The 22,797-nt window shown below is 43.2% G+C and overlaps 1 protein-coding gene and 1 non-coding gene across 2 annotated transcripts in view; both read right to left on the bottom strand.

Moving 5' to 3' along the window:
• Positions 1-22,797, bottom strand: part of LOC125529172 (uncharacterized) — a 30,791-nt gene that overhangs the window by 3,834 nt on the left and 4,160 nt on the right. The window lies entirely within an intron of this gene.
• Positions 1,950-2,021, bottom strand: TRNAD-GUC (transfer RNA aspartic acid (anticodon GUC)). The gene has a single exon. It is a non-coding gene; the product is annotated as a tRNA-Asp (tRNA).

The raw sequence follows: 22,797 nt of genomic DNA, 5'->3' as shown, positions 1-22,797 counted from the left end.
TACTCTTCAGCCCTGCCACCACGTTCACTTGTTCTAATCACTACTAGGATCCTCGATGCTACATGACAAATCAAAGCAACTAATAGCCTGTGTAGACCATGAGAAAAGAGCAAAGAGGAGCTAATGGTAAGTAAGAAGGAGAGGCGCCCAGCGCAGTGTTCAGAGCAGCAGAATCGACCGAGTTATGTTGCCCAGGGCCGTGCGATGCGATTCACTATCTATGGCGTCAGATCAATGCATGGCCGGGAGAGGGGAGAACCCCTCCTGCATCTGAGCACCTCCATAACTTCAGACGGCAGCAGGCAGAGGCTGGATCGATCGGACCAGGCCAATTAAGTGGTAGTACAGTAAGATGCAATGTACTACTGTAGTACTACCGTCACAGTGGACGCAGTCTATAATAAGTAATGGCTGGAGATTTTGCCAGGGAGTACCGAAGATTGTACTGCGAACAGTCTGCAGATCGATCTTGGATTCAGGCCAAAGCATCATGATAATACTAGTATGCAATTGGTACTGGTACTTGGTACGACGAGTGGTGCTGGCGAGCGTACCGCCGTCGAGATTAATGTCCTCTGGCAGTGAGCATTGTCTCCCATTTATATTGTGGCCAGGATATACGGCGTCGAGGGTGCAGGCTAGCGGAAGCGGATTGTATGGCAGGCAGCAGCGCATTGACGGCGAGCTGAGACGAGGGGCGTGGGGACAGTGGAATCGCGGGGCAGGATTAGGCTGCTTCGTACCACCATGATAGGGCTTGGCAGATGCTGTGGAGAAGAGTCTAGCAAGGGGCCGGCATTAAGACCTGCACTGACGGCGGCATCCGTGGTATGCAGGTGCCATGGGCATGCGCGACGTGGCACATGGTTTCTCATGTTCATCTTGCTCCTCTGGGGAATGTATCCGGTGCACCCGCACTTGTGGTGCTACCGGTGCAACGGATGCCATAGAATATATTTTTAAATCTGAAAAAAATTCTAGCATGTTAACACAACATCAATGTATGATGTCACAAAATTTTGGATAAAAATTTGAAATGCTTTTTGAGATATAAAAACGACAAATTTGACATCAGTGTGATAATGGGCCAAATCTAAAGCCCAGGTTATGTTGTGTACTATTCAGTGTTGAATTTGTTATTTTTGTTTTTCGAGTTATGCTTAGAATTTTGACTTAAAATTTTGTGACAACCTACATTAATGTTGTATGAGCGTGCTAAATTTTTTCAGAATTTTTTAAATATTTTAAAAACACAATATTAGTCCGGTGCACCAGATATTTCCCTTGCTCCTCTGTGGCCTGCCTAGTACGCATGATTTCCGCGAGAGCTCTCGCGGCGCAGAGTAAATGACATGACCTGAGAACCAAATAGGCAAATACGCACTACTTTTGTTTCTTAGTTGATCGGGAATTGGTTATTATTGGGTCGGCAATTAGACGTTTAGTAAGTAATATATTTGCAGTAGTACTGCATAGCTCATAAACAAGTCTGCGGATCGATCTTGGATTTGCATCATGAAATGGTACGAGCACTTGAGAGTGCACGGCAAGGTCGATTCATTTTGCTGACGGAGACAGTTCAATAACTGGTCTTTTATATCTTTGATCTGCATATATGTTGCAAAGACACCATTCATCTCTGTACAAGCAAAAAAAAAAATCGTGACCTTCATGATAACTTACGGAAACACTTACAGAAGCAATCATGTGTGTACACATGAGTGTGGTGCAGTCGCAATAATCCGCTCCAGGAATTTGTGAAGCGTGGAGCGGGAGGAGATTAGAACACGCCCTAAGTTGCGGAAACACTTAAAAAGAGAAGCTACCGATGAGGCGCTATCTAATGCTTTGTACTGGTGAGACAGATACAAGGATATTTTTTTTCCTGAAAAAAAGAAGCTACAAGGATGAACCAGAAACGTGATACACACAGAGAACAGAAAAAATTGCGCCGTTGCCGGGGATCGAACCCGGGTCACCCGCGTGACAGGCGGGAATACTTACCACTATACTACAACGACTTGATTGATAAAAGTAACATCTAGCAAGTGATCAACGCATCCTATAGAAAACCAAGGCATAACGACCGTCATCGCGTCTTTCAGGGAAAGCCCACCTCCCTCAGACTGAAAGCCCATTGCTATTCTCGCCAGCAGGCCCTCCCTAGTGGCATGGCTTGCTCATCATCCCCGGCTCGCACGTGTCAGAAAACGCAAATGGTAATCCCTATTCGTCGCTCAGTGGAACCATGTCCAGCCCATGTTTATCTATTATTTTTCGTTGTTTGCTTTATCCTGTTTTTTCTCCGCCTCAGTGTGTTTTACTCGGTTTTCTTTTCGGTTTGCGTAGTTTATTATTCTTCATCATCTCACTTTTTATTCTTTATTCTTTATATATCCTTCTCTTTTTTATTTTCCTTTTCCCTTCCATTTCCTTTTGTCAATAAAAATACATTTTCTCGTGTGTGCATGATTGTTTTTCTTCTAAAATATACGGTGATAATATATATTAAAATATATGGTGATTTTTTTTCAATACACTAGAGTGTTTCTCCATATGGGTTGTTTCACATAAAGGTTGCATTTCAAGGCCTACTGAACCAACAAAACACATAAGGTTCACCCGAAAAAAGAGCACATAAGGTTGCATTTCATATAACATTTTATATTCACACCATCTCTAAAATCAACTAATTTGATGAAAAACATTAGTTGCATATTCACCCCTCGAGTCAACATCATGGAAAAATGACGGTGCTACGGGAGCTCCCATGCTTTTGGGGCTTCCTAACCATTAGATCGTGGAACCAATGGCCATATTGAGATTCTGGGCATGGGCATAATTAAGGGACTCCATGTGCGTGTGTGTGTGAGGGGGGGGGGGTCACAAATTTGTGTGAGATGTCCCTGTGGCCATTGCAACCACGATTCGACGACTAGGAATGTCCTGGAGCATGGGACCTCCCATAGCACCAGATATTCTCCCTCGACATCACCTTCCCAATATTCCACATCGTTGATCTTTCAAATGCCGCCATGTCCTCCTCCCTTATTACCATAACACCACCATCTATGTTCATCTCCAAGATAAAAATTCTCATGATGCTCTATGTTGTAAGGGAATGCAAATATATTGTGTTTCCTATCACCGCGTTTCATTCAATTGACATAAACGTGTTGGCGTCGATATGTACCTCCTGGATCCTCCTGTTCTCTTCTTACTCACACATGTCCCGGAATATTCCTACACCTTTCCATCACCTTTCTCGATCCACCGACTTGTTTGCCCAAGCCACCCAACGCGTAATGCATATATAGATGGGTTTTGTGTGTGAACATAAGCATGTCTTGCATCGAGGATTGTGTGTGTGTAAGCTATTTCATCACTTTATTGATGCTAAAAAATCCATTAATCTTTCCCTTAATTTTATTCGTTTTGAATTGATGGTCAACTTGGGTGGTACAGTTCAACAATATTGTTCAAGTTAACTTTTCGTTGATCGTGCATTATAGCTCTCCATGAGATGGTAATGTTCAAGGATAAACCTATGCAAACACTAATGTTCTAACGTGCACCACGAAGGATAGAAGTGGAATCTTTGATTCATCATCGTCAAGCAAACCTACTTCGAAGGGCGCCAGTATTATTCATAGGCAACAAAACTTCCCAGGACCGCTAGCTGTAGTACCACATTTCGATCGCATCAAGCCCGCACCAAGTTGGCAATGTAACTGTTCACGAGATCAGACAATCTCCGTATGCTTCTAGATATTAGGCCTCCTTTGATCTGGAGGAATTATGTAGGAATTATATAGGATATGATTCCTATGGGGAAAAAAAATCCTTTAGAGTGCTTTGGTTCTAGGAATAGAATCCTATTCATATAGATGAATTCTTCATATCCTCCATATTTCATAGAAAATAAACATTAGCATAGACTCAGTGGAAAAAATTCTATGACGTGAACCAAAGTTGAAGTGCATCAAGTTCCCCTTTAGTGGTTTTGGAGTATTGAAGACAAATGAGTTGAGAAACTAATGTGTTTGCGAGTGTACACATGAGTTATAGTCCCTGAAGATATGGTTTAAACCATGGAAGACGACCCCTAAAAATGTATTTTTTCAAGCGAAAGAATTTGGTGATAAAAATGGTACGGTCTTTGAAGAAATTGATGTGAAAACTTTGAAGCTTGAACACTTTTGTTTTCGTAGTTTTTTCTTCTTATTTTGAGTCATAGGAAAAACCATACTGTTAAAGGAGGTCTAGGTGAATCATAGCTCACATTTCCAAAGTGATGCTCAAACTTGTACATACACAAGCCGCTTCAAGTGAAGCCTTTGGAAATCTCTGGTACATCTGACGAATTTGCTAGCGACAGTGACGACGTTCATCTGGTCACTGATGAATTTGGCCAGGCTGAGGAGTTAGGATTTCACCAGTGCGATCTTCCTATCATGAGGAAATTGAGTGCCCCGACAAAATTGATAGTTCGTTTTCTGACCATTGATGCGCCGTGTACTAGGTGTCGAGTGAATCCTTGTCCTGACAATGGTCATGTCTGAGAAGAGCATTTATGACAATTCATGTTGGTTTCCCCTGGCTATAAATAGTCGTCCCACACAAGCACTTGTTGGTTGGCTGCTCTAGAGAGAAATTGACACTTGTCATTTGAGAGCAACCCATCCTCTCTCGACTTTGAGAGAATCATAAGTGAGGAAAACCCAATCAGAGCCAAAGTGATTGAGCATCATTAAAGAGATTGATCCGTGTGGTCCGATGCCTGTTACCTTTGAAGACGGTCATTCTTCCAAACGGTTAGGCGTCATGTTCTGAGCACCCAAGAGTCATTATGGTGTGCTAGTGAATAAGCCTGTGAAGATTTCAGAAGTCTACCTTGAAGAATTACCACGAGTGATTGGGCGAGGTCTAAGTGACATTCGCTCAGGAGGAATACGGTGAGTACTAAGTGTCCTTTGAGTTCATCTCAACCACCTCAACCAGACGTACAGTTGATACAACAATTGGAACTGGTCTACCAAATCGTTGTCTCTTCACCGAGCCTACATGAAAGTGCGTTATATCGACTAGAGGGGGGGGGGTGAATAGGCGATTTTTATGAAATTCTTCACCGAGGAATTTGCCGGTGAGGAAATTCCTTAGCGAAGAACTACTAGCAGCGGAATAAGTACTCAAAAGTAAACATAACAGAATACAAGCATGGTCATCATGATGAAATGAAGGCAGTCACAGAGTACAGGTAGCGTGAGCACAGGATAACATAGGATGAAGACAAACTGAGGAAATTGAGAAAGTCTTCAGTCAAAGTCTTCAAGCACAGATATGAACAAACTCACAACACAGTTATGAGAAAATGAAGGAGTTGAGGAAATAGAACCAGTAAGCTTGGTGAAGACAATGATTTGGTAGACCAGTTCCAACTGTTGTCTCAATTGTACGTCTGGTTGGAGTGGCTGAGTATTTAAACTCGAGGACACACAGTCCCAGACACCCAGTCCTGAACACGCAGCTCAGGACACCCAGTCCTCACCGTATTCTCCTTGAGCTAAGGTCACACAGACCTCGCCCAATCACTCATGGTAAGTCTTCAGGCGACTTCCAAACCTTCACAAACTTGGTCACTCGGCGATCCACAATTCCTCTTGGATGCTCTAGACCATGACGCCTAACCATCTGGAAGAAGCACAGTCTTCAAAGGTAACAAGCGTCGGATCCACGCAGGATCAATCTCTTCAGTGATGCTCAATCACTTGGGGTTTGTAGGTGTTTGGGTTTTGGTTTGGGTTTTTCCTCACTTGATGATTTTCGCTCAAAGTCCTCGGAGGATGGGTTGCTCTCAAATGACAAGTGTCAGTTTCTCTCGGAGCAGCCAACCAGCTAGTGGTTGTAGGGGGCGGCTATTTATAGCCTAGGGAGCATCCCGACATGATAAGACATAAATGCCCTTCAATGATATGACCGTTAGGTGGATAGATATTTTGGGATAGCTGGCGCTTAGCACAGCAACGGTCGGAATTTTGAGTACCAAAATCCTCAGGGCTATCATGTTCCTCACCGTGTAGGAAATCCGCACTGGCGAATTCCTAACTCCTCAGTCAGAACAAATTCCTCAGAGACCAGAAGAACTTCGTCTCTGTCACTGAAGAATATGACTGGACTGTATGAGATTTCCAATGGCTTCACTCGAAGGGATTGGTAGGTGTAGGATTTTGAGTTGAGCATCACATGGAAATTTTTCCTTAGTATTTCATCAACCCCCTTTAACAGTACGGTGTTTCCTATGACTCAAGAAAGAGAAAATGAAACTACGAAAACAAAAGTCTTCATGCTTCATGTTCCTCAAATGAATACTAAGTCTTCAAGGTCACACCATTTTCTTCACTTTCATAGTCTTCAGAAAGTCTTCAAAAATACAAAGTCTTAAGTCGAAGAACTTCATTTTTAGGGGTCGACTTTCTCTGTAAATATCAAACTCCTCATAGACTTATAGACATGTGTACACTCACAAACGCATTAGTCCCTTAACCTATAAGTCTTCAATACACCAAAATCACTAAGGGGCACTAGATGCACTTACAATCTCCCCCTTTTTGGTGATTGATGACAATATAGGTTAAGTTTTCAACGGGGATAAACATATGAAGTGTAAATACTAATATTGAGGAATTTGATTGCAAGATATAGAAGAACTCCCCCTGAAGATGTGCATAGTGAGGAATTTGCTTTTGAAGCAATGCACACTTGAAGAGTTTAATCATGGAGATCTCCCCCTATATCTTGTAATTCATACACGCATTTGACATACAACAGTGAAGAATTTGAAATGCATGATGAAATATGGTGACTGCTGTAATTCAGCATGCGTGCAATAATATTAACGAGGAATAAGCATGCAGAGAAACGCATCAAGAGTATCAGAGCACCATCGGGTTTAAGTTTACAACTCGATCCAATAAGAGTCTCGGAAGAACGAGAGTTGTAACTTTAAAAAAACGCCCATATAGAAAGACCCGCTTGAAGACTAACTCAAAATTCTCCCCCTTTGTCATCAAATAACCAAAAGGTTCGAATATGAGGACTAACGCCCCTGAAGAATATCAAGTTGATGAAGGAGCGCCAGCGTTGTTGGGGTCATTTGTTGTAGTAGGGCCTGCCGCAGTGTCGTCCAAGTCTTCATTTTCATCAGTGTCGCGCGATGAAGAATATGAGCTGGCCACCAGAGAAGGAACCTTGACCTTCTTAAATTTCTTCGATGGAGGTGCAGACCAGTCAAAATCTTCCTTGAGACCCATTTTCTTCAGGTCGTCTTCACCATACAGATGTGACAGGATTGCCCAGGTGCGACCGAAGACTTGATGGAGGTAGTAATGGTTTTTCTTCACTGCATTGTGTGTAGCAGTCATGTTGTGAAGAAATGAACCAAACTGACGCTTAACCCATTTGTGATTTCGATCCACCTTCTGGTGAAGACTAAGCAGAAGTTCACGGTCAGTCATCACGCGCGGAGCAGTGGCTTGAGGAGTTGACTTGGGTGCATTGGCAGAGTCATGTGTGGCAGAGTCATCATTGGTGGAATAAGAAGTAGCTTTGCGAAATTGACCATCCAATGGACGAATGCCTTCATCTATTACAGCTGGTGCCTTGCCCTTTCCATCAACTGAGGAATAGTTCTGCTTGAGGACTTCAATTGGGGGCAAGTAGCTGAGGTGATTCTGAAAATCAGCTTTGTAGTTGAGTGAAGACCTTGTCCTGAGGAATCTCATAATCCAAGGTGCATAAGGCTTCAACTCAAACGGAGACAGTGCAACATTTGCCAGAGTCCTCATGAAGAAATCGTGATAATTGACAGGAATGCCATGAACGATGTTGAATACCAGATTCTTCATGATGCCAACAATTTCCTCATCAGATGAGTCGTGGCCTTTGATAGGACTCATTGTCCTCGTAAGAATACAATAGATAGTTCTGGGCACGTAAAGCAATTCCTTCACAAGGAATCTCGTTCTTGGTGCTTAACCTGGCTTCAAAGGTTTCATCGGCACTTGCATGTAATGATTTGTAAGCTCAGGTTCACTGTAGATACAACGAGCTTCTTCAAGGGGAGGACTGAGTGGTAAGGCACGAAGCAATTCAGAGGCTGGTGCAGTGTAGTGAGTATTTTCAGACATCCAGTCCAGCACCCATGAATTCACATCTTCAGAATCTCCTGTGATGTGCAGCGTTGCATGGAATTGAAGAATCAGTTCTTCATTCCAATCGCAGATGTCAGAGCAAAAGTTTAACAGTCCAGCGTCGTGAAGAACACTGAGGACTGGTGTGAAGCACGGCAGAGATTCCATGTCCATGTGAGGAATATGCTCATGATAGAAGATTTTCTCCTTGTTGAACAACACTGAGGAATAGAAATTGGCTTGACTAGCAGTCCAGAAACGCCTTTTCCTAATGCGAGCAGAGTTATATGGGTTGTAATCTTCGAAGAATACGTGCTCGCCGAAGAAATCATCAGCCTTGAACTTTTGCTTGCGTGAGAATGGATCCTTTAGCTTGGGCAAAGGAGTGTCAGTGAGTTGCATCACAACCTCAGGAATCTCAATCGCAGGTTCTTCAGGCTGAGGAATTTCTGGTTCCTCTTCAGTGGCAGTCTGCGTCTTCAGATGTTCAGCAGCAACATTTTCTTCAGCACTAGTGGCTGGAATTTCCTCATGCACAGATGAAGTGGGGTGAGTTTCTTCAGAGCCCATTTGAACAGTTTGTGCGGGGGACTGGGGTATTTGCTGCAGCGGTGTGAACATTGGAGAGTTTGGATGCTGACTTTCCCAGAATTCATCACTTATTACGGGTGTGGAGTAGCCAACGTCCACATCTTCATCTTCCATTTCTTCAACGTCAGCCTCTTCAGCTGTAAACTGAGGCATAGGCGAGGAGATGACAGGTGTTGAAGGGATCGCATCCACTTCAATTTCTTCATCAATCTGCTCTGACGAAGCAGCAGAATGATTTTCTTCATCAGATCTGCTAGGGATCTCATATTCTTCACCAAAAGGAACAAGGTCCTTTGATGGCCTGGTTGAGATGGGAACAACATCAATGGGATTAGCAAATGAACTTGTCAAGGGCTTCATCTTCTTCGGAGCTGAGGAATCTGAAGCAGCTGATGCTTTCCTTTTCTTCACTGCAGCACGCTCTGCAGCCTTGGTCTTCTTCACATCTGATGCAGATGGAAGGATTGGAGTTGAAGTTGGCGCAGGAGCAGCTGAGGAATTTGGTTGATTTTCTTCAGGCACAACTGATGCAGTTGCCCTGATTTCTTCAGTTTCTTCAGGCGCACCACTAGTGGATGCCCTGGCAATTTCTTCAGTGGCTGGAATGCAGTCATCAGCCCTGGAACTCACATTTTCTTCAGCAGCCTAATTTTCATCAATGATGCTGGCATGTTCTTCAGTCGGCTGAGCGGATGCTTCAGCCTGAGGAACTTCCTGTTGCGTTGGGGCAGCAACATTTGAAGTGAAGTTATCCGCAAATTTCACAAACGAACCTTGGCTCCAAGCCAATCAGCGCGATATGCGTCAAAGTCATCACTGAGTTTCTTGATCTCAGCTTGAATAGTGACAAGTTCTTCAGTTGTCATAGAGACAACGTTTTTCTTCAGATAGCGCTCTTTCTTGTACCGCGCTTTCTTAATCTGTCTGGCCTTCTTAAATTTCCACTTCTCTTCTTGAATGAAGTGGGTGAGCATGTGACTTTGGCCAGGAGTCAGCTTGAAGTTAGGCATGGGAGTGTTGGGATCCTTGTGCCAAACATCAATGTATTAGAGGATCAACTTGGGATCCAAAAGCAGTGGCACCTCTGTTCCCTTGGCTCTAGCGGCCCTGACTTGCCTATCTCTGATGATTTCTGCAAGTTCATCATCATCAGCTTCGTCTTCTTCAGACGACACTTGGAAAGTGACTTACTTCTTCTGAGGACTTGGTCAAGGACCACGTCCAGCAGTTGACTTTGTCTTCGGCAGTGAGGGGCCAGCTGAGGAACTTGGTGCAGCTGAGGAACGAGCTGAGACACCTGAGGCAATGGAGATGCCTGTAGTCCTTTGGCACGAGGCGAGATGCACAGGTGCTGAGGATTGAGTCGGAGCTACCGAAGACTTTGGTGGAGGAGCTGAGGATTTTTGAGGAACAGGAGCAGCATGAGGAATTGGCCATGAGGGCTTTGAGGATTCTAGCCGTGAGGGCATTGCTGATGAGCTTGGCCTTGAGGGCATTGTTGGTGAAGCACTTGGCTTGCGCGCAGGCTTCTTTGACATAGCATTCTTCGGCTTGACAGCAGAGGCCTCAGCAGAGGCAGCAGCAGCAGAGTCTTCATTGAATTTCCTCATTGCTTCTCTAGCTTGCTTAGCCAACTTGGCTTGGCGCTTGGCCCATTCATCAGGATAGTCCTCACCGCGCTTGAGTCTGGTGGGATCAGCTATTTGGCCAGGTGCCAATGGAGCTCTTGGGCATGGAGGATTGAGTCCGAATTTCTTCATGTACTTTGGAGTTACATACCTGTACTCCCTCCATTCTCTTGCCCATCTCCTTTCTATCCTCTGTATGCGCACCTTGCGCTAATTTTTGTCCTCTTTTCCAAACTTGGCCTCATCAGGAGTGCAGTAATCTTTGTATATGTCCTCAGGGATTTCAAAGGCAGTCATGACCTCAGGCTTCTTTCCTCCTTTCTGTGGCCTTTTACCATCAGCCATTTTCTCCAGTTGAGGAATTTGAACAATCGAATTCTTTGAAGAAGTATGCAACTTTTCTTCGAGGAACGCTGCAAATGAGTTAAGTTGATGAGAACCTAGTGATTCAGCAGCTGACATGAGTACCTGTGAACAGAGTATAGTTGCGAGGAATTTGGAGAGGTCATATGCGTTCTCATAAGGTTTTTCAAAAAGAACAAGTTTGAGGAATTTGACCAGATGAGTCTTGAAGAATTTCACTAAGCGTTCTTTGTCTTAGGTTCTAGAGTTGTATAGATCGAAGATCCACACAATTGAGGAATCTTGAAGAAAAATGATGCTTAGAGAAACGAATCAAGAACAGATGACTTGTGAGGTGTTTAGTGTGTGAAGCTATGAAGAAAAACACCTTTGAAGATTTTGAAGATAATCAGTCGAATCAACAAGGGCAGTAAAAGTAACTTTTAATTACCCTGGACAAAGAACATGACGAACAGTGAGGTGTAGAGATAAAGTTCGTCTGTGTAGATTTTCCACGCCCTAACTCAGCGGAGGAAGACGGCTACGGCGGCGGCGAAGTGAAGATTTCTGCGGTCGGCGTGAGTACGTCGGCGACGAGGTCGAGGCAGTGAAGCTCTTCCTCACCGGCGGCGATGAAGTAGCGGCGACACTAGGGTTTGAGAAGCTCGAGCTGGAGAGAGGTCGAGTGGAGTAAAAGAAGTGAGGAAGGGAAAGAGGGGTATTTATAGCCACGGTGAAAAACTGCTCGCCCAAAGAAATTGAACGAACGTGCCTCTGACCCTTCTCATTCGCATGACATGTGTCACCCACGTAGTGAGAAGTGGAGATCGTGTTAGATCGTGGGTGAGTGGATAAGTATATCGTGGGATGCGGAACGGTTTGAGAGGCAAAGCCGAAAATTTAGATAAGGTAGGTTTTAAAGTTCCGTTCGCAATTTTTTTAGCTGACAAGGACACAGTGAAGATTTTGAACGAGTTTCAAAAAGAACGCACATGAAGAATTTGTGAATAGATTGGGTTGACTATAGCATAGAGGGGGAAGGGTCCGATCACATTCACTTAGCAGAAAAACCAACTTGAAGAATTAGCAATAAGTGAATGCTGTAGAGGACATAAACTCATATATATATATATATAGCTTAATGAAGAAAAACGACGGAAATAGTGAAGACAATGCAAAGTTGAAGAATATGAACAACTGAGGAATTTCAACTTTTTGGTGGTGGCGTGACCCACCGTATAAGAATGATGATTTCAGACACCGCGTACAATTATCGTAGGGTTCTGATAATCAAATTTTTCGTTAATTTTTTCACACTAAGAGTGTTATTCTTTATTGATTGAAGAAAAACGTTTCTTCATGTGTTGCACATCTAAGTCATCAATTTTGCATAAGTGTTAGGATGAGTGTCCTTTTTCAAAGAATATTCGAAGATTCTAGGATACTTAGATCACACCGCAACTTGCCAAATCTCTTCTCATCCAAGGGCTTTGTGAAGATGTCGGCTAGCTGTTCTTCAGTCTTCACATGTTCAATAGAAATGTCGCCCTTCAACACATGATCACGAAGAAAATGATGACGAATCTGAATGTGCTTTGTCTTCGAGTGCTAAACTGGGTTGTGAGCAATCTTGATGGCACTCTCATTGTCACAGAAGAGAGGCACATTCTTCATGTTGACGCTGTAGTCCTTGAGAGTTTGCTTCATCCATAGCAATTGAGCACAGCAAGAACCAGCGACAATGTACTCAGCTTCAGCAGTAGATAGTGATACACAATTCTATTTTTCGAGGACCAACAGACCAAAGATCGTCCGAGAAAATGACATGTACCAGATGTTGACTTGCGGTCCACACGATCACCAGCATAGTCAGAGTCAGAATATCCAATGAGATCAAAAACCGAGCCCTTGGGGTACCATAATCCAAGTGTTGGTGTCTGAGCTAGATATCAAAGAATATGCTTCACAGCCTTATCGTGTGATTCCTTCGGTGTAGCTTGAAATCGGGCACACATGTAAACACTAAGCATTATATCTGGCCTAGATGCACATAGGTACAATAAAGAACCAATCATGGAGCGGTATACCCTATGATCAAAGTCAATACCATTTTCATCAGTGCATAGATGGCCATTTGTGGGCATAGGAATTTTGACTCCTTTGCAATCTTGCATGCCAAATTTCCTCAGTACATCCTTGAGGTATTTCTCCTGAGATATGAATATGCCATTGCGTTGTTGACGAATTTGAATACCTAAGAAGAATTTCAACTCTCCTATCATAGACATTTGATATTCTTCACTCATCATATAGGCAAATTCATCACTATAACATTGGTCAGTACAACCAAAGATAATATCATAAACATATATTTGGCACACAAAAAATTCACCATCATAAGATTTAGTGAAAAGAGTAGGGTCGAGTGAACCGGGTTTGAAGCCTTTCGTCATGAGGAATTCCTTCAAGGTATCATACCACGCCCGTGGGGCCTGCTTGAGACCATAGAGGGCCTTGTTGAGTCTGAAGACTTTGTCAGGATTATTTGGATCTTCAAAACCTGGGGGTTGAGCAACATATACTTCTTTCTCAAGCTTACCATTGAGGAATGCACTTTTCACATCTATTTGATATAAAGTGATATCATGATGGTTAGCATAAGCAAGTAATATGCGAATAGCCTCAAGTCTAGCAACATGTGCAAAAGTTTCATCGAAATCAATTCCTTCAACCTATGTGTAGCCTTGAGCTACAAGCCGTGCCTTATTCCTCACCACAAGGCCGTTTTCATCTTGCTTGTTGTGGTAGATCCACTTTGTGCCAATGATATTGTGCTTGCGAGGATCTGGACGTTTGACCAGTTCCCAGACATTGTTGAGCTCGAACTGATGTAATTCTTCTTGCATGGCCTGAATCCACTCAGGCTCCAGAAATGCTTCATCTACCTTAGTGGGCTCTGTAATAGAGACAAAAGAATAGTGCCCACAAAATTTAGATAAATGTGAAGCTTTTGAGCGTGTGAGAGGACCTGGCGCTTTGATGTCATTGATGATCTTTTCAACTTGCACTTCTTTTGCAATGCGAGGATGAGCTGGTTGTCGTTGAAGAATTTGATCAGCATTCTCTTCAGTACCATTTTCTTCAGTATTTTCTTTAGGTGCATTAGCTCGACGTTCTTCATGTTCTGGAATGAATTCTTCAGCAGATTCTTTAGTGGGAATGACATCCTTAGTAGCCTTGAACTTGATAGTTTCCTCAGGTGCTGGTTCATCTATCACAGTAGGTAGGTGCTCTCTTTGTGAGCCATTAGTTTCATCGAACCGCACATCTACAGTTTCAACAACCTTGTGAAGAACGTTGTTGAAGACTCTGTAGGTGTGCGAGTCCTTCCCGTAACCAAGCATAAAACTTTCATGTGCTTTCGGTGCAAATTTTGAGTTGTGATGAGGATCTCTAATCCAACATTTAGCACCGAAGACTTTGAAATAACTTACATTGGGTTTCTTATCAGTGAGGGGTTCATAGGCAGTCTTCTTGAAGAATTTGTGAAGATATACTCTGTTGATGATGTGGCACGCAGTATCAATTGCCTCAGTCCAGAAACGCCGAGGCGTTTTGTATTCATCAAGCATAGTGCGAGCCATCTCAGCAAGAGTCCTATTCTTGCGCTCCACGACGCCGTTCTGCTGAGGAGTATAAGGAGCAGATAACTCATGAGTAATACCAAGTTCATCAAGATAGTCATCGAGACCAGAATTCTTGAACTCAGTGCCATTGTCACTTTTGATGTGCTTGATCTTCACACCAAAGTTGGTTGAAGCCCTCGAGGAAAATCGTTTGAAGACTTCCCGCACTTCATGTTTGTAAGTAACAAGGTGTACCCATGTATAACGAGAGTAATCATCAACAATAACAAAGCCATATTGAGATGCTTCATTTGAAACAGCAGAATAATGATTAGGACCGAAGAGATCCATGTGAAGCAATTCAAATGGGCGAGTGGTGGTCATGATAGTCTTCACTGGATGCTTGGCCTTTATCATCTTCCCAGCTTCACAGGCTCCACATAGGTGATCCTTGAGGAATTTGACTTTCTCAATGCCAATGACATGCTTCTTCTTCGCAAGCGTGTGCAAATTCCTCATGTCTGCATGACCAAGTCGTCGATGCCAGAGCCAGCCTTCTGAAGCTTCTGCAAGTAGACACACGACTGGTTGTGGTCCTGTAGAGAAATCAACAATATACAGGTCTCCTCTTCTAAAGCCTTCGAAGACTTTGGAATTGTCAGCTTCCATAAGCACAACACAACGGTACTTGCCAAAGACAACAACCATATCAAGATCTCAAAGCATTGAGACAGACATAAGGTTGTATCCTAGGGACTCAACAAGCATGACTTTGTCCATGTGTCGATCCTTTGTGATCGCAACCTTACCTAGACCCAATACCTGACTTTTGCCTTTGTCAGCAAAGATGATATGCTTCAGATGTGACGGAGATAATGGAGCATCCATCAATAGATTCTTGTCACCGGTCATGTGATTTGTACATCCACTATCGAGGACCCACTCAGTGGCTTTGGGTTGATCATCCTGCAGATGAATTAGTGCAGCTTACAAACTCATATACTTCATCAGTGAAGAATATGACATCAATTCATCAGATCAATTTCATCAAGCAACAGAACAGATAAAGCAGTGTGAGGACGTGAGAAATGAAAGTTCATTTCTTCATGATTAGCCTGCGTCCTATCAGGCATACTCAGGTCTCCAGCAAATTCTTCAGATGATTACGTACGTCTGGAGACCTGACCCTGCAGAAGAGATTAGTTATTTTTCTTCACCACCCACATCTGAAGGGGTGGCAAAGAGTTCATCATTCTGCGAGCTCCATACGAGAAGGATGGCATAGAAGCTAGTCCATTTCGTTTCATATAAGAGGGGTTAGAATAAGCATACGAGTAAGCAGAGAAATTCTTCGAGGACTTATGGACATAATAATTTGAAGAATAATGCACATATCCATAATCCTTAGATCTTCCCTGCGAAACAGATGGGTTAGCACGATGATGTTCATATGAGGACTTTGATCCTTTTGAGGAATTTGATCCATGTGAGGAGTTTGGTCCGTATGAGGACTTGGATCCATATGAAGAATTTGGTCCATATGAAGAATTTGATCTGGGGTTCCTATTCTTCACAGGTGGCGTCATGATGACATTCACCTGAAGATTTTCAAGGCATCTTTTGGGAACCCAGATTTTCTTCATAGGGGGACCGTTCGTGCAGTTAGTGCCAACATATCTAGCAAATACTTCACCATTCTGATTTTTGAATAGTTTGTAGTTGGATTCAAATGACTCATCATCAGAATGAGGAGATTCACATGCATATCCAGATAGGTTAGATGGATCAACTGGAGGTCCCTTTGCAGCAACCCATGTAGTTTTGGGGTACTGCTCAGGCTTCCAATATGCACCATCAGCGCTGAGTTTCCTCTCAAAGGCAATACCCTCTATCCTAGGGTTCCTGTTGAGGATCTGCTTTTTAAGCACATCACAAAGAGTTTGATGCCCTTTGAGGCTTTTTTACATGCCAGTCATGTACAATTCCTTCAGCCCTGCATCGTCAGTGATACTAGCAATGTCCTCAGATGAGGAATTAGTGATAGCAGAGGCATCTGAAGAATTTGAAACATTAGCAGCATTTGAACATTCAGGTGAAAAATTAGCAGATTCACGTTCAATGCATTTCAAACATGGAGGAACAAATTCTTCCTGAGATGCGCTGATTTGTTGAGCAAGTAATGAATCGCGCTCCTTCTGAAGATCTTCATAACTCACTCTTAGCTTCTCAAGGTCTTGCTTTCTTTGAAGAAATTCATAAGAAAGCTTCTCATGATCAGATAAGAGAGTGTTATGTTGATCGTGAAGGGTGTCATACTTAGTATGAAGTCTCTGAAGACTTTCAGCCAAAGCTTTTGACTGATCCATTTCTTCACCCAACATATCATCACTCTTGTTTAGCATATAGTGAACTTTTTCCAAAGCTCTTTGTTGTTTAGTGGCAAGGGAAGCAAGTTTGACATAGCTGGGTCCAAATTCATCACCAGATTCATCATCACTAGACTCGGATAGGTAGCATTCAGTTACCTCAGCATCTTTTGCCATAAGGCATGATGCAGAAGATGATGATTCTGGTTCAAATGTCATCGCTTTGAGAGATTCCTTGAAGTCCTCAAACCAAGGATCATGACAGGTTCGATGACCTTCATAGACCTCAGAGAGACGGTCCCAGATGAGCTTCGCATGATTGAGATGCACGATATTCCTGAACTGATTTTGTGACAGACTGGAGCAGATGACTGTTGGGGAACGTAGTAATTTCAAAAATTTCCTACGCACACGCAAGATCATGGTGATGCATAGCAACGAGAGGGGAGAGTGTGATCTACGTACCCTTGTAGACCAACAGCGGAAGCATTAGCACAACGCGGTTGATGTAGTCATACGTCTTCACGGCCCGACCGATCAAGCACCGAAACTACGACACCTTCGAGTTCTAGCACACGTTCAGCTCGATGACGATCCCCGGACTCCGATCCAGCAAAGTGTCGGGGAAGAGTTCCGTCAGCACGACGGCGTGGTGACGATCTTGATATACTACCGTCGCAGGGCTTCGCCTAAGCACCGCTACAATATTATCGAGGATTATGGTGGAAGGGGGCACCGCACACGGCTAAGAATATGATCACGTGGATTAACTTGTGTGTCTAGGGGTGCCCCCTGCCCCCATATATAAAGGATCAAGGGGGGGGTGCGGCCGGCCAGGAGGAGGGCGCGCCAGGAGGAGTCCTACTCCCACCGGGAGTAGGATTCCCCCCCTTTCCTAGTTGGAATACGATTCAGGAAGGGGAAAGAGGAGAGAGAGAAGGAAGGGGGCGCCGCCCCCTCTCCTTGTCCTATTCGGACTAGGGGGGAGGGGCACGCGGCCCAGCCCTGGCCACCTCTCCTCTCTTCCACTAAAGCCCACTAAGGCCCATATACCTCCCGGGGGGTTCCGGTAACCTCCCGGTACTCCGGTAAAATCCTGATTTCACCCGGAACACTTCCGATATCCAAATATAGGCTTCCAATATATCAATCTTTATGTCTCGACCATTTCGAGACTCCTCGTCATGTCCGTGATCACATCCGGGACTCCGAACAAACTTCGGTACATCAAAAAGCATAAACTCATAATATAACTGTCATCGAAACCTTAAGCGTGCGGACCCTACGGGTTCGAGAACAATGTAGACATGACCGAGACACGTCTCCGGTCAATAACCAATAGAGGAACCTGGATGCTCATATTGGCTCCTACATATTCGACGAAGATCTTTATCGGTCAGACCGCATAACAACATACTTTGTTCCCTTTGTCATCGGTATGTTACTTGCCCGAGATTCGATAGTCGGTATCTCAATACCTAGTTCAATCTCGTTAACGGCAAGTCTCTTTACTCATTTTGTAATATATCATCTCACAACTAACTCATTAGTTGCAATGCTTGCAAGGCTTATGTGATGTGCATTACCGAGAGGGCCCAGAGATACCTCTCCGACAATCGGAGTGACAAATACTAATCTCGAAATACGCCAACCCAACATTTACCTTTGGAGACACCTGTAGAGCTCCTTTATAATCACCCAGTTACGTTGTGATGTTTGGTAGCACACAAAGTGTTCCTTCGGTAAACGGGAGTTGCATAATCTCATAGTCATAGGAACATGTATAAGTCATGAAGAAAGCAATAGCAATATACTAAACGATCGGGTGCTAAGCTAATGGAATGGGTCATGTCAATCACATCATTCTCCTAATGATGTGATCCCATTAATCAAATGACAACACATGTCTATGGCTAGGAAACATAACCATCTTTGATCAACGAGCTAGTCAAGTAGAGGCATACTAGTGACGTTTGGTTTGTCTATGTATTCACACAAGTATTATGTTTCTGGATAATACAATTCTAGCATGAATAATAAACATTTATCATGATATAAGGAAATAAAATAATAACATTATTATTGCCTCTAGGCATATTTCCTTCAGTCTCCCACTTGCACTAGAGTCAATAATCTAGATTACACAGTAATGATTCTAACACCCATGGAGCTTTGGTGCTGATCATGTTTTGCTCGTGGAAGAGGCTTAGTCAACGGGTCTGCTATATTCAGATCCGTATGTATCTTGCAAATCTCTATGTCTCCCACCTGGACTAGATCCCGGATGGAATTGAAGTGTCTCTTGATGTGCTTGGTTCTCTTGTGAAATCTGGATTCCTTTGCCAAGGCAATTGCACCAGTATTGTCACAAAAGATTTTCATTGGACCCGATGCACTAGGTATGACATCTAGATTGGATATGAACTCCTTCATCCAGACTCCTTCGTTTGCTGCTTCCGAAGCAGCTATGTACTCCGCTTCACATGTAGATCCCGCCACAACGCTTTGTTTAGAACTGCACCAACTGACAGCTCCACCGTTTAATGTAAACACATATCCGGTTTGCGATTTAGAATCGTCCGGATCAGTGTCAAAGCTTGCATCAACGTAACCTTTTACGATGAGCTCTTTGTCACCTCCATATATGAGAAACATATCCTTAGTCCTTTTTAGGTATTTCAGGATGTTCTTGACCGCTGTCCAGTGATCCACTCCTGGATTACTTTGGTACCTCCCTGCTAGACTTATAGCAAGACACACATCAGGTCTGGTACACAGCATTGCATACATGATAGAGCCTATGGCTGAAGCATAGGGAACATCTTTCATTTTCTCTCTATCTTCTGCATTGGTCGGGGATTGAGTCTTACTCAATTTCACACCTTGTAACACAGGCAAGAATCCTTTCTTTGCTTGATCCATTTTGAACTTCTTCAAAACTTTGTCAAGGTATGTGCTTTGTGAAAGTCCAATTAAGCGTCTTGATCTATCTCTATAGATCTTAATGCCCAATATGTAAGCAGCTTCACCGAGGTCTTTCATTGAAAAACTCTTATTCAAGTATCCTTTTATGCTATCCAGAAATTCTATATCATTTCCGATTAGCAATATGTCATCTACATATAATATCAGAAATGCTACAGAGCTCCCACTCACTTTCTTGTAAATACAAGCTTCTCCAAAAGTCTGTAAAAAACCAAATGCTTTGATCACACCATCAAAGAGTTTATTCCAACTCCGAGAGGCTTGCACCAGTCCATAAATGGATCACTGGAGCTTGCACACTTTGTTAGCTCCCTTTGGATCGACAAAACCTTCCGGCTGCATCATATACAACTCTTCTTGCAAAAATCCATTCAGGAATGCAGTTTTGACATCCATTTGCCAAATTTCATAATCATAAAATGCGGCAATTGCTAACATGATTCGGACAGACTTAAGCATCGCGACGGGTGAGAAGGTCTCATTGTAGTCAATCCCTTGAACTTGCCGAAAACCTTTTGCGACAAGTCGAGCTTTGTAGACAGTAATATTACCGTCAGCGTCAGTCTTCTTCTTGAAGATCCATTTATTCTCAATTGCTTTCCGATCATTGGGCAAGTCAACCAAAGTCCATACTTTGTTCTCATACATGGATCCCATCTCAGATTTCATGGCTTCAAGCCATTTTGCGGAATCTGGGCTCACCATCGCTTCTTCATAGTTCGTAGGTTCATCATGATCTAGTAGCATGACTTCCAGAACAGGATTACCGTACCACTCTGGCGCGGATCTTACTCTGGTTGATCTACGAGGTTCAGTAGTATCTTGTTCTGAAGTTTCATGATCATTATCATTAGCTTCCTCACCAATTGGTGTAGGTGTCACAGAAACAGGTTTCTGTGATGCACTACTTTCCATTAAGGGAGCAGGTACAGTTACCTCGTCAAGTTCTACTTTCCTCCCACTCACTTCTTTCGAGAGAAACTCCTTCTCCAGAAAGTTTCCGAATTTAGCAACAAAAGTCTTGCCTTCGGATCTGTGATAGAAGGTGTATCCAATGGTTTCCTTTGGATGTCCTATGAAGACACATTTCTCCGATTTGGGTTTGAGCTTATCAGGTTGAAGCTTTTTCACATAAGCATCGCAGCCCCAAACTTTTAGAAACGACAACTTTGGTTTCTTGCCAAACCACAGTTCATAAGGCGTCATCTCAATGGATTTTGATGGTGCCCTATTTAACATGAATGCGGCCGTCTCTAGAGCATATCCCCAAAACGATAGCCGTAAATCAGTAAGAGACATCATAGATCGCACCATATTTAGTAAAGTACGATTACGACATTCGGACACACCATTACGCTGTGGTGTTCCGGGTGGCGTGAGTTGTGAAACTATTCCACATTGTTTCAAATGTACACCAAACTCGTAACTCAAATATTCTCCTCCACGATCAGATCGTAGGAATTTTATTTTCTTGTTATGATGATTTTCAACTTCACTCTGAAATTCTTTGAACTTTTCAAACGTTTCAGACTTATGTTTCATTAAGTAGATATACCCATATTTGCTTAAGTCATCTGTGAAGGTGAGAAAATAACGATATCCGCCACGAGCCTCAACATTCATCGGACCACATACATCTGTATGTATGATTTCCAATAAATCTGTTGCTCTCTCCATAGTACCGGAGAACGGTGTTTTTGTCATCTTACCCATAAGGCACGGTTCGCAAGTACCAAGTGATTCATAATCAAGTGGTTCCAAAAGCCCATCAGTATGGAGTTTCTTCATGCGCTTTATACCGATATGACCTAAACGGCAGTGCCACAAATAAGTTGCACTATCATTATCAACTCTGCATCTTTTGGCTTCAACACTATGAATATGTGTGTCACTACTATCGAGATTTAATAAGAATAGACCACTCTTTAAGGGTGCATGACCATAAAAGATATTACTCATATAAATAGAACAACCATTATTCTCAGATTTAAATGAATAACCGTCTCACATCAAACAAGATCCAGATATAATGTTCATGCTTAACGCTGGCACCAAATAACAATTATTTAGGTCTAATACTAATCCCGAAGGTAGATGTAGAGGTCGCGTGCCGACTGCGATCACATCGACTTTGGAACCATTTCCCACGCACATCGTCACCTCGTCCTTAGACAATCTTCGCTTAATCCATAGTCCCTGTTTCGAGTTGCAAATATTAGCAACAGAACCAGTATCAAATACCCAAGTGCTACTGCGAGCATTAGTAAGGTACACATCAATAACATGTATATCACATATACCTTTGTTCACCTTGCCATCCTTCTTATCCGCCAAATACTTGGGGCAGTTCCGCTTCCAGTGACCAGTCTGCTTGCAGTAGAAGCACTCAGTTTCAGGCTTAGGTCCAGGTTTGGGTTTCTTCTCTTGAGTAGCAACTTGCTTGCTGTTCTTTTTGAAGTTCCCCTTCTTCTTCCCTTTGCCCTTTTTCTTGAAACTAGTGGTCTTGTTGACCATCAACACTTGATGCTCCTTCTTGATTTCTACCTCCGCAGCTTTCAGCATTGCAAAGAGCTCGGGAATAGTCTTATTCATCCCTTGCATATTATAGTTCATCACAAAGCTCTTGTAGCTTGGTGGCAGCGATTGGAGAATTCTGTCAATGACGCAATCATCTGGAAGATTAACTCCCAATTGAATCAAGTGATTATTATACCCAGACATTTTGAGTATATGCTCACTGACAGAACTGTTCTCCTCCATCTTGCAGCTATAGAACTTATTGGAGACTTCATATCTCTCAATCCGGGCATTTGCTTGAAATATTAACTTCAACTCCTGGAACATCTCATATGCTCCATGATGTTCAAAACATCGTTGAAGTCCCGATTCTAAGCCGTAAAGCATGGCACACTGAACTATCGAGTAGTCATCAGCTTTGCTCTGCCAGACGTTCATAACATCTGGTGTTGCTCCAGCAGCAGGCCTGGCACCCAGCGGTGCTTCCAAGACGTAATTCTTCTGTGCAGCAATGAGGATAATCCTCAAGTTACGGACCCAGTTTGTGTAATTG

This window comes from Triticum urartu, chromosome 1A, assembly GCF_056163025.1.
Source record: "Triticum urartu cultivar PI428250 chromosome 1A, HENAU_Tu73, whole genome shotgun sequence".
Taxonomy (NCBI): domain Eukaryota; kingdom Viridiplantae; phylum Streptophyta; class Magnoliopsida; order Poales; family Poaceae; genus Triticum; species Triticum urartu.
This window is presented reverse-complemented; position numbering and strand designations above follow the sequence as displayed.